This window comes from Sorex fumeus, unplaced genomic scaffold (genome assembly GCF_029834395.1).
Source record: "Sorex fumeus unplaced genomic scaffold, SorFum_2.1 ptg000086l, whole genome shotgun sequence".
Classification (NCBI taxonomy): domain Eukaryota; kingdom Metazoa; phylum Chordata; class Mammalia; order Eulipotyphla; family Soricidae; genus Sorex; species Sorex fumeus.
Genome location: NW_026606143.1, coordinates 31,304,578 through 31,316,667, shown reverse-complemented (window position 1 = coordinate 31,316,667; position 12,090 = coordinate 31,304,578). Strand labels below are relative to the sequence as shown.

Sequence of the window (12,090 nt, the reverse complement as noted above, 5' to 3'; positions counted from 1 at the left end):
CTTCGAGCTGTTATTGTGTCTATGACCTCATCTCCAGCTTCTCTCTGCGTGTTCACTCTGGCTGGTTCAGTCACTCTGGAGCACTCAAAGCTCTGTGACTCACAGAATTTAATCTTGCTGTGCTTTGTGTCTTGAATGCGTGCTTTCCTTCAGATCCTGACAGAGCTTATTCCTTCACTTCTTTCAGTGACTGCTCAAATTTCCCCTTCTTTTTTAAGGGGATTCGGACCATACCTGACAGGTCTCAGGGGCTATTCCTGGCTCTGGGCTCAGCATTTATCCCTGGAGATGCTAGGGAGAACTATATTGTGGCACTCAGGATTTGAGCCAGGTCGGTCACATGCTAGGCAAACTCATTAACTTCTGGATTCTCTCTCCAGCCCTCAAATGGTCACTTCACTTGTTGGTTTGTTTGTAAGCCACACCTGACGATGCTCAGTGATTACTCGTGGTTCTTCACTCAGTAATCACTTCTGGTGGTGTTCAGGGAACCATAAGTGATACCAATGATTGAACCCGGGTTGGCAGCATGCAAAGCCAATGCCTTCCTAACCCACTGTACTCTCTCTCCAGCTCTTAATATTCACTTCCTATAGGGCCTTCTCTGACCAAGCTGTATGAAATAGTTCCTTTCTCTCAATTACCCTATGTCCTTACCCTCTGTTGTTTTCTTCACACACACACACATACACACACCACTAGTATAATATTTTTAGTTGCTTATCAGTGTCTCATTCACCTGCACATAGTTTCCGAGGACAAGGTCTTGAATTAACTGTGTGTCTCTAGCATCCTGAATAGAAACCAACAGAAAATTGCCCTGTTATATTTGTAAAATGAGCAATAGGTTACATGTTTTCTGTTCTCATTTATAATTCTTTTCCATCTCACTCTGAGCAGAAAATGCATTTCCATTTTTTTGGGGGGGGGAGGAGGGAAGAGGTTTTTTTTATTTAACAGCTGGTGGCTCATTATCAACTGGCAGACTCTACCTGATATTTTTATCTATTAAAATTTTGAACAAATACTAAGTCTGACCAGCAGAGTCCATTTCTCTGGGTTTTATTTACATTTTGGTTAGTGCTCTTTTTGTTTGTTTTTTTTTTCCGCTTCATTGCTAAGCTTGGGGTAGATAATAGCTTCATGTTTTCTATATGCCACAATAAGAACCTGAAAATGATGACAAAATTCCACCAGGAACATATTTACAAAAATAAAAAAAATTATTGAAATTGCTTACATAAGACTGTATTAGTCATAGTTAAGTTGCCAAAGGCTCTCTTATGGCATGTGTTCTGTTACCTGAAGAATCCTTAGAAAGGGGACTGGAGAGATAGTACAGGGTATAAGGCATGAGGTCTAACCCACTTTGATCTTTGGAAGTGCATATTGTCCCCTGAGCAGAACTAGAGTTCTCCATCAGCAAAGAGCCAGGAGTAAGAGCTTTGAGAATTACTGGGTATGACCCCAAAAATAAAATGAAATTCCCTGAAAGAATGTCTTTACTTACATACTACTTCATCAAAGAAAAAGGATTTTAGGAAATTGAAGAACATTAGTAAATAGGGATAAGTAGTTTCTAAAAATGAAATAAATATTAATCTTTTTGAAATATGCCAGTTACTACATTAAAATGTGAAAAAGGGATGTTTAAAATGAAAATTGTTTTGAAATTATAAAAGTTCAACTGTTTGTTTTAATCATAGGGGAGGGACAGTGGTAGAAATAATATGTGCTAGTTTAGATTAAGTCATGATTAAAGTAGACTAATTTTTAAAAGAAAGTCTTGAGAAATATTGGAGATACAAAACTCATATTCAATGTAATTTTAGGTATGTACTTATTTTATACAGAACAATTGACAATATATTAGTTTTCTGGGAATTAGCATTTTGACAATTCTGAATGCTATCTCTGGATTCAATATCATTTTATTGCTTGGTATCAAATTTGCAAGATCGTTGTATAAGTACTTAATGCCTTTTTGGCTATTGTTCTATTTACAGATTAAGGCAATTTAGGATTCAAAATAAAATTCATCGAACAAACAATAATGTCTGGAGTGTTTGTGACACATTCTGTTCATTTGCTGGATTTTTACTGTATGAGTCATGAGCTCTAGTGCATCTACAGATAAAGCAGGTAAATTAGCGGAGCAGAGAAAGTGTATGGAATAAATTGCTAGAAAAGTGATCAAGATTTCTTTGTTTTTACTGAAATACAGTGTAATGAGATAACATAATAAACACAGATATACGAATGTATCTTGATTACAGATATAGCTAGTTATTATTTTAATCTCACATTAACTTTTTGAGTAGGAGCTAGAATTCAGGGGCCTAATCTCTGGCAAAATCATGAAGCATCAGGTCTTATATTTCACATTGTGAAGTACTGGAAAAATTGTTTTTAAAATCATCTATAGGACTTTGATATTTAATTGAATTCAGTTCCATAACAAAAAGATGCTTGTTATAAACTGACAGTTCATTTTTAACATTGATAGGGTCATTTCACAATGTTTTCATACTTAGGATGAATCACAATATCATTATTTTAATTACAGTATTATATGTGCTGTAGTTCAATAACTTCTATTTGGAGCTTCCACATCACACTATTAATGCTTTTTAAATTAAAAAAATTGGTTTACAATACTATTAACAATCGTATAGCGCTTGTTGAAGAAAATAAACTTAATAATGTCAGTTCATTCCTAAGAAATCTCAAATAAAGAAAAGATATTTAGAATTTGGGATTCAATTTCACACTTTTGAGATTGTAAACCCAACTATGGTTTGCACTTAATACAATAAAGTCTATTAGAATATTTCTCTGACAAATGAACCTCCAGAAGGTCCATTTGTATGTGATTATCAGAAAAAAAATATCTGTTTGTTACTGCTCCTGGGCTGGAGCGATAGCATAGCGGGTAGGGCATTTGCCTTGCATGCGGCTGACCTGGGTTCGATTCCTCCATCCCTCTTGGAGAGCCCGGCAGGCTACCAAGAGTATCCCGCCTGCATGGCAGAGCCTGGCAAGCTCCCTGTGGCTAATTCGATATGCCAAAAACAGTAACAAGTCTCACAATGGAGACGTTACTGGCGCCTGCTCCAGCAAATTGATGAACAGCAGGAAGATAGTGCTGGTGTTAGTGCTACTGCTCCTGATGATACGTATTCAAAATATTGAGAAGTATCATAATGTCAAGTGTTTCATCTATTTTTTCCTGCTAAAATGAGATGGCATTTTTCTCGAATATTATTACCTAGATAATTTATAGTGTTAAAGCGAATCATTTAGTGCTTGCTTCGGCAGCACATATACTAAAATTGGAACGATACAGAGATTAGCATGGCCCCTGCGCAAGGATGACACGCAAATTTGTGAAGTGTTCCATATTTTTGGGATGGGTATTTGATCATTGTATAACTGAAACCCAAGCACAAAAATTTGTAAGTCTATAACTGTACCTCGTGGTGTTTCACTAATAAAATATAAATAAAATAAATAAAATGCAATTAAAAAATAAAACGAATCATTTAACACCCATTTATTATTTAATGAAACCTGGGGGAATTAGGAGACTATTGAAACTATACAGAATTTCTCATGCCTTCAGTGCCCTAATTTCATTTACATAATGCTGGTAACATCATTATATTAAGGTTGCATCACACAACTTGCTGCATATGATGCTTTCAGATGTGATGTGATGCTTTGTTGATGACTGTCACACATTCAAGTCTTGCAGTATAAACAAAAAATGCGAATAGGCTATATTTTGGGCCATGTTAATTTCGGTCTAGTATTTTAAAGTCCGGAGGTAGAATCAACCAATTGTGTCTTCTCTTAAATTCTCTTTGTACACGAATGGCAAGTCCCTTTCCCCACATGGATTGGTAGTGATTTAGGAGAGCACAGTTACTGTATCTATAAGAGACAAGAGAAGCATGGATTATTGGTATCAAGAATCAATAGCCTCTGGTGTGGATGTGGGGATAAAGGGACTCTCTTTCATTGTTGGTGGGAATGCTGACTTGTCCAACCTTTATGGAAAACAATATGGGTATTCCTTAAAAAACTAGAAATTTAGCTTCCATTGACCCAGCAATACCACTTCTGGGAATATATCCCGGAAGTGCAGAAAAGCACAGTAGAAATGACATCTGCACCTGTATATTTATTGTAGCACTGTTCACAATAGCCAGAATCTGGAAACAGCCTGAGTGCCCGAGAACAGACAACTGGTTAAAGAAACTTTGGTATATCTACACAATGAAATACTATGCAGCTGTGAGGAAAGATGAAGTAATAAAATTTGCTTATAAGTGGATGGTCATGGAGAGTATCATGCAAGTGAAATGAGTCAGAAAGAGAGGGACAGACATAGAATCACTGCACTCATTTGTAGAATTCTACAATTTGTAGAAAATAACATAATATGAGACTGACACCCAAGGGCAGTAGAAACAAGGACCAGGAAGATTGATCCATGATTGGAAGCCTGCCTTATTAGCTGGGGGAGAAGGCAACTGGGATAGAGAAGGGATCATTAAGCCAATGATGGCTGGAGGGATCGCTCAGGGTGGGAGATGTGTGCTGAAAGTAGACTAAGGACCAAACATGATGGCCTTTTAGTATCTGTACTGCTGACCATAATGCCCCAAAGTAGAGAGAGAGAGAGAGTAAGAAGAAAATCGTCGATCATAGAGGCAAGGGGTGGGGTCAGGTAGGGGTGGCGAGAGGGATACTGGAGACATTGGTGGTGGAAAATGTGCACTGGTGGAGGGTGTTCGATCATTTTATAACTAAAACTCTATCATGAAAGCTTTGTAACTGTGTCTCACAGTGACTCAATTAAAAAAAAAGAATTGATAGCCTCTAAAGTTCTCAGGAACACAAGCACAGACTGTCTTTGTGTAGTTCCAACAATTCTGGGAATTAGAGTGGCCACTAGTTGCAGCAGAGGGGCACACAGGGTAATAGATGACTTTTGCAACTCCTGCCACTTTCAGGAAGGAACCTTAGGCAGCTCAGAGCGACTGGAGTCTAGTTAGTCTTTGAGTTAATCTTCTTGGCTTCATGCAAGGGACTAAGTTCTGGACCTAACAGTAGCTACAAGGGAGTGACAACAACCAGTGACCAGCTTACACTCTGGTTTCATTCTAAGCAAGATGCGCATTGCCTTGGAAGCAATAACAAATAACTAACAATATGTCCATGAAGGTAGATCTGAGATCAGAGCTTCTTACATTTAATTCATAGTTTTTCTTAAAATCCCTGAATATTGATGGTTTTGTGTGAGACAACTAAATTAATATGTAACTCCATTTCTTAGCAGCATTACTATTTTATTCACTTTCAAAATAAATCCTATGAAAATTGGAGAGAGATTACAGGTATTACAGCATTTTCCTTCCCTGTTGCCAATTTCTAGCACCACATATGATCCCCTGAGCACATAGTCAGGAGTAAACTCTGACTAGTGCTGAGTAATATTTAATCACCCTGCTACTGCTACCAGGAAAAGGAGTTTTGGAACCAACAATATATTTGGAATCAAAGACTTAGATAGCAATACAAGATCTTCAACCTACTGGCTCAGAACTTGGGTAAGTTACTTACCCAATCTCCCTGTGTTCCACCTTCTGTATTTATGTAATAGGAAAGACAATCATACCTATCTCACAAGGTGCTATTGTGCTATGGAATACTAAATGTGCGGATACCTGATTACATGCAATGCCATAGGCATGATAAGCTCTTTGTAAGTGTGTGCTAGTATTGTGTGCTAGTGATTGTCAAAAGGGTGAGGTTGCCTTTCAGCTACATTAGCAACATCTATGGAATATTCTGCTCTCTCTGTGTGTCTATCTGTTTCTCTGTCTGTCTCCCTCTTTCTCTGTCTCTGTTTCTCTCTCTCTCTTTGTGTGTGATTCAGGGCATTCTACTGGCATCTATTAAAGACCAGGATGTTGCTAAATACCCTAAATGTCCAAAAATTGCTCAGCTCCAAGTATCAGTAGCACTCTGGTTGGGAAACCCTGTTGAACACTATTGACAGTTCTACAAAGATTTGTTTCATAACAGGTTTTTTTCAGTTGTATACTTGGTAGCTTCGTTTGAAAAATATTACAACCTTCATTTCCACAGGTAAAATGGTTTCACTTATTTATCTTGAAGCACTCTACTCTTTTAATCTGTCACAAAGATAGTGGTTACAAAAAATATTTCCTGGAACTCCTTACTTTATTACAAGTGCAGCAGAACAAATAAAGTAACAATTGCAAGTAAACACTTGACTTTATGACAGAGAGAAAATAGGCAATAGGGTGGCAGAGAACTGGTTTGAGGTACTTAAAGTACTCAAATATAGAAAGAAACCGCTTATTTGTTTCTTACCCATTTCCCTTTTGTGCCAAAGAGCACAGTGTCAGTTATTGTTTGAATAGGGATGGAAGTGGTAGAACGAATAGGTGAACTAATGGACACAAGCTCCATGGGATATTTCAAATACATTTTCTCCAGTTCACGAAATTGCCAAAACAGTAATGGGAATGAATCATAACAACAACCAAAAAATTATGTGTGTCCAAAAACTGAGAACATTTCTGGGAACACTTGGTCCTGAATAAAACCTCCCCGGAGGGGGGTAGAATCTCTATGTTCTTGCTTTTGAATATATGGTCCACAGGTCAGAATCACTATCTAGAGCTTGTTAGAACGGCAGAATCGAAGGGGCAGGGATGTGCCTTGCACACGGCCAACTGGGTTCTATTCCCATCATCCCATGTAGTCCTCCGAGCAACACCAGGAGTGATTCCTGAGCGCAGAGCTAGGAGTAAGCTCTGAGTATTGCGGGTTGTGGCGCAAAAGACAGAAAAGGAAAATGAAAGGAAGAATCTCAGGCCTTGCCCTAAACCTGAAGAATCGGAATCTGCATTTGAACAAGAGCTCTGGGTATTTTACATATACATTAAATTTTAGAAGCACTGGAATATTCTCTTTCCCTGACACACAAGGGGTGCAGCTCAGCTTTTAAGTTAGGCATGGGCCTATTAAAAGGAGAAAGGTGACAGGAGGAATCATTTTAATCAATAAGAAAGCTATTTCCCTTTCCAGTAATTAATTTACATACCATTCAGCTTATTTCTAGATTCTTAAATGATAGGATTTTATCAAATATATTCCATTAAAGTAATGTTATGGTTAATGATTTGTTTCATGTTTGCATGTTTAAAGGGAAGAAGGAAGAGTATTAGCACTTCGAAAAAGCAACAAAGTATAGACTTCTGTGTAATTTCCGGACAGGGGAAAAGTCACATTTGAAACTCAGGTATGACAGTCTATATTCTGACCTTTACTTGAGCAAATAGAGCTATGATAACTCTAATCTCCTTCACACTTAGATAACTGTCACAGGCTGAAAGGGAAAGGGAAGTTACATTAAAAACTGAACAGCACTAGAAGGGGACACATTAACTTTTATAAAGCATATTTCTTTGTTAAATAAATTGGCCTGTAGATGATTGTGAGTAGCAAAGGCGAGGGCTGCTTCCACACTGTCTCAGGAGCACCCATCACTGGATGCCTGCCTCTGACTCTAATTCCTCTTATTTTTTTTTTAATCCTGTTCCCAAACTGAGAAGGAGAAAAGGGTAAGTATCTCATTCTCCAGCTGGGGGGGGGGGGGAGGGAGGATGAGCGATGAGTGTGCAAATGATTCAAAGCTCTAGAGGCTGCACATTTGTAATTCCTTCCCCAGCCCACTATCAATGTCACTATTTTCCTCAGAGCTGCTGCTAAGGCTCAGAAGCCTTTCACTTATGTCGCCTACTGAAACTATAGTAGATTCCACAGTGCTTGAAATGACCGTAAAACTTGAGGCATATAGAGAACGTGGATTTTTTAGCCCACCCCCCCCCCAAACAAAAACCTTCCAGTGCCTTTCTGCATTGGGCGATTTCCAAAGTACTGTAATCTGTGTGTCTTGGAAATGGTCGGCTGCTTTGGGCTGCGAGCCACCGGCAGAAATAAATTTCAACTTGATCTGCTGCTGGTGAAGGATAATGAGCATTTTCTTATGAAATTTGGAGCTTCTTTCTCCCAAGCAGCTTATGTGCTTCTATTGTGCCAGCTTCCATATACTGTCATTATCATTATTAGACACAACATCTAAAACACCATCAGAATAAATCTCATACCAAATTGCCTTCCTGAAGTGACTAGAGGAAATGCTGGCATCGATAAATGTAGAAATGGATATGGCAATGGGCTATGTTTTGTATCAGATAAAAAAAATGAAATGAGAAACATATTAAGCTTGAAGGTTCATCAAGAGCTTCTAGATAATTCTGCCATGGTTTCAATTTAAATAGTCTCACATGAAACATTGGTTCTCATTAGGCTTTCAGCTCTTGAGCCCCAGGACGCATTGTATTTAATTAACTCTTCCCGACATAAAATTTCTCAGCTCTGAGCATTGGTATCCAAACATTAATTTTTTCAGAGGTATTCTCAGAAATCCTTGACATATTATATAATATACATATATTACATATCATTTATATTTCAATATGCAAACTTAGACCTTGGTGGAAGTGTGGAGATGGAAATAACTATATACATCTGTTTCAGTGTCAGTATGAAATATGATTTAGAAAGGTTATCCTTATTGGTACTGAGTGGTTGTGAACAAGATTTAGTCTTCTCGGAGAGCCCGGCAAGCTACCGAGAGTATTCGATATGCCAGACACAGTAACAACAAAGTCTCCAAAGGAGACGTTACTGGGCCCGCTCGAGCAAATCGACGATCAACGGGAGGGCCTTTACCTTTTTTAAAAAATTGTATTTTATTTTTGGCCTACAATACCTCAAATAATGGTTCCTCACAGACATTATTCTGACATCACACCCATCACCAGACTACCTTTCTCTGTCCGCCACTCAACCACTCTCCCTCTCACCTGTACCCCAACTCAACTTTGTGTGTTCCTTCTACCATTATGTTGCTTTGGGATCTTTGTTGCTGCTTCACTGTGTAGAACAAGATTAAGTCTTATCTTTAGATGAGGTAGGTGGTTTGGCTAAAGTTTCTTGAACGCTTTATGAATAATAGAAGGATGAGTTAAATACGCTCCAGTTGTGGCATATCAATTCTTCATAGGATTATATTCACCTATGTGCTAGGGGTTCTTCATTTATCATTGCTACAGACTGAACTGCTACTTAATATGGTGCTTTTACCAAATAATAATAGTGACAATAATAATAACAGAAAAAGCTTCTATCATTTGAACCTGATTTATAAGATGCAAGAGATGATATTATACCTTTTCAGTAAGGGTCTAGAAGTTCAAGGAATTGTTACAAAATACCCCATGTCAAATGATATTGTATGAACATATGAATCAATCGGAAATTAGAGGGAAGAAAGGGGGAAATAGGCGGCGGAGATTCTTAGTGAAGTTATTGACAGGAAAGAGCACGTCAGCGGCTTTTGAGAAGCCATTAATCTTCTCTTTCTTGAACTGTCGTGTTCAGTTTTCAAAAACTTATCATGCTATGCATTTATTATCCGTTCAGTGTTCTTGATGAGCTTTTCAATATGAAACAACAAACAGACCCCTTATATTTTGTGATAGTGGTCCAGACCATGGCAAAGGACAGAATAGAATAATGTTACCTGAAATGAAGACGGGTTATGTTAAAGGGCCTAAACAGACCAGAAGCCAGAATTTCTAGAAGAAAGTGTAAGAGAACTAGAGGGGAAGACAGCTAATGATGGGGAGAAGGATAGTGAACCAGGACGCTAAAACCCAAAGGGAGTTGAAACAGGAAACCTGCTTAGGAATCTAGTGTGCATTGAACATTGCTCAAAGAAATTCAACTGGAAATAGCCAGATAAGTGCAATAGCGGAAGTAAAGGTTGGTCTCTCCCTAGCTCAGAAAGTGGTAGAGATTAAAGCAGGCTCTTGGAAGGGAGCCATACCCAGTTTGAAGATGAAATTGTCAACTACACAGAAAACATTGGTTCTCTACATCAAACATCCTCAGACACTTCAGCTTGCTTATCTTGGCATCACCTCAAGTGCTTCCAAATGAGAAAGGACACCATTTTGGGTACAGTTTGATTCTCTATCCAAGTCAAGGATCTACTTTTTGTGACTATTCATAGCAAACCTGATGGTTGGATGGAACTGCCAGCAATTCAGTTCAGAAACACTTGTTGAACACCTGTGTGCCAATAGCTGTTTTAGATATTATAGAGATGAGGAACAAACCGTTTACTTGATAAAGCTATACAATGTTGCAAGCACATAATAAACCAAACATGAAGTTCTTATTTAATTTAGCATTTTATAAGATAAGAAGCTATTGAGACACATCAAAATACCATAATGTCTAAAATATATACAGGTATGTTACATGATTAATCTAGACACTTACACATATAGAATATACATATCTATGCTACTTGGTCCCTGTCTATTCATGGAGAGCATGTTCATGGCATAAAATATTCATATTTAATGTTTAACATCTCTCCCTCTTTTATGCTGCATGAGGATGAATAATTTGATTAGTATCTCTAGTTCTCAATTTTCTCACTTACAGGAGGAACCAATACTCCCAATTCTTGTGAGAACTGAGTACCTAGATTCCAGGGCTACTGGGAGGGTTGATATGTTTATTTTAGTTCCTAAGTGATAATATTTATGAATATATTAGTGATAGTATTTATCATTAATAGTTACTCAATTAATGATAAAGAATTCTGAATTCCTAAATAATTTCAAATCTTCTAGCCAAGTTCCTCATTTTTGAGTCCCCTCTAAACTTTCTCCATGCTCTTAAGTTCTCACCTCTGTGACTTGAGACACTCAGGGTATGTCACAGAACTGATAAGAATTATTAAAAATTTCTGTGCATCTTTATTTATAGGCCATGATTTTCCCTTTTTCAACTTGTTCTAAGCACAGGAATCTCCATTTAGACTTCATTCCCTCCATGTACACTAATACAAGGCTCTTGGGAACATTAGACTTGGAAGATTTGGAGACAACCAAGGGAGCACAAGGTATTTAGCAGAGCAGAAGTTCCCTTTTCATAGAAAATTCCTTACTGACCATCATTCCCTTCTGAAAGTGTGATTTCACCCTTGAGTTCTCTTTATAACACTCTTCTTTATCCAGCATATCAGAGAATCCGGTTGACTTTGCTTTCACAATACACAAAGCAGAAACCTTTTTTTCCTTAAACTGATGTTTTCCAAATGCCAAGGACAGAGTCTAGCATAAAGCAGGTGCCCAGTAATTATCTTTGAGAGAACAAAGAAGTGCTTATAACAGTGCCTGGCACGAAGAAAAACATACCATTTAAAACTTTGATGAATATGATTTTTAGGATCTGTAATTTGGTCTTTCTGTGGTTATTGTCGGGACCATGTGATCTTTGTAGAAAACTGACTGTCCTAAACCTCGCACTTCAAGTCAGTTAATTAGCACTTGGTTGTGCTCTCTCTGGCTTGCTTCCCCAGGATTCATTATCTTGAGTGTTTGGTAAAATCAGTTTCCAAGGTTTGCAAAACTGTAGAGGGGAAATCAAGCCCTTAGTGTCCCCCCATAAAGGGCAGGTCCCTTGTGAGGATCAGCTTGAGACCAGATGAAAAGCCTCTCTCCTCACCACATGCGTCATATCCGTAGTTTTAAATAGCATCAGGTTGATTGAGGAAAGGAACCATCTGAACTGTCAGGTGTTTGCAATTAAAAATAAAATTGCACAGCCAAGAAGCCATTATCACAAGTCCTGCACGTGTTAGACATTTCAGGTGGTACCAAATACATCACAAGAGGTATCAAGAATATGAGAAATGTGCACATTGGACTCTCAGTTCAGTGAGACAGCTTTTCTTATTGCTGTCTCAATAAAAATGTTTAGATACATATTAACATATCCCTGATCTGATAAAAATGTATTTAAAGAATTTGTTTTATAAAATACAAGGAAAATTCTCCCTTAGTTTAAAATTCCAGAAACCCTATGTCTACCATGACCACAACCACGACCATCCTGTTATTCGTCGAT

The 12,090-nt window shown here is 37.9% G+C and overlaps 1 non-coding gene across 1 annotated transcript; it reads left to right on the top strand.

Moving 5' to 3' along the window:
- Window positions 1–3,302: 3,302 nt before the first annotated feature.
- On the top strand, window positions 3,303–3,406 carry LOC130039487 (U6 spliceosomal RNA). Its single transcript, XR_008794906.1, has one exon. It is a non-coding gene; the product is annotated as a U6 spliceosomal RNA (small nuclear RNA).
- The last annotated feature ends 8,684 nt before the right edge of the window (window positions 3,407–12,090 follow it).